The sequence below is a fragment of the Carlito syrichta genome, unplaced genomic scaffold, assembly GCF_000164805.1.
Source record: "Carlito syrichta isolate Samal-C Ts95f unplaced genomic scaffold, Tarsius_syrichta-2.0.1 Scaffold305686, whole genome shotgun sequence".
Taxonomy (NCBI): domain Eukaryota; kingdom Metazoa; phylum Chordata; class Mammalia; order Primates; family Tarsiidae; genus Carlito; species Carlito syrichta.
The window spans coordinates 109,388-110,515 of NW_007249782.1; the positions used below are offsets into that span (position 1 = coordinate 109,388).

The 1,128-nt window shown below is 40.9% G+C and overlaps 1 protein-coding gene across 1 annotated transcript in view; it reads left to right on the forward strand.

Annotated features, from left to right (window-relative positions):
- Window positions 1-1,128, forward strand: part of DNA2 (DNA replication helicase/nuclease 2) — a 67,474-nt gene that overhangs the window by 27,252 nt on the left and 39,094 nt on the right. The window lies entirely within an intron of this gene.

The following is a 1,128-nucleotide window of genomic DNA, read 5'->3' on the forward strand; positions in this document are numbered from 1 at the left end:
GCTGATTTTTTGATTTTATTGTAGAGATGAGGTCTCGCCTGCCCAGGCGGGTCTTGAACACCCGGGCTCAGGCAATCCACTCACCTCAGCCTCCCAAAGACACGGGATTACAGGCTGAGCCACCGAGCCTGGCTATTCTATACATATTATAGTAGAAATTTTTCTCCAGCAAATTAATAGGACAGCTAAACTCATAAGTCAGTATTGCCAAATTTAGGCTGCCAAACAACCAGTCTAAGCAGATATGTCTAAAAACAAAATAGTCCTGTGGGTGCGTGTGGTGGCTCACACCTGTAATTCTGGCACTTTGAGAGGCGAAGGTGAGAGGATTGCTTGAGCCCAGGAGTTGGAGACCAGCCTAGGCAGCATAGTAAGACCTTATCTCCAAAAGTAAAATAAAAAAATTAGCTGGGTGTGGTGGTGTATGTCTGTAGTCCTAGCGACTGGGGAGGCTGAAGCAGGAGGATTGCTTGAGCACAGGAGGTTAAAGCTTTGGTGAGCTGTTCTTGTGCAGTGTACTGCTCTCCAGCCTGGGTAACAGAGTGAGACCACAACTCAAAAAAAAAAGAAAGAGAGAAAGAAAAGAAAAATAACTCTTGGTTATGTAAGTTGGGGAAACCAAGTATATGGAGATGTTATGATGCACTTTATTCTGTTAAAGGATCTGAGAAATCTTCAAGTCACAAATCGCAAATCTACATTTATGTTAGCTGTGTTCAATCCAGTGTTTCCTAAATGTAATTTTTCATGGAGCTATTTTTTCATGTGACATTTACTTAGAACATTCTTTAGAAAATGTTGGTGTAGGGCCATTGCCTTACTAGACTCTGGTGTGACTATATGCTCGTGGAGCTATGGCCACCCGCCCCTACCTTGGGGATGTGAATCTCCTCTTTCTCGTGCTCTAATTTACTTTCTAAATAAACTATATTTTCTAATCTTTAAAAAAAAAGAAAAAAAAGTTGGTCTAAATCCATTCTTTTATTTCTGATCTTTATGTGATTATATTGATTTTTATCTGAGATGAAATATAGAACTGTCTTACTATTATGTTAAATTAAAAATTTCAATACAGCCGGGCTCGGTGGCTCAGCCTGTAATCCCACGCCTTTGGGAGGCTGAGGTGAG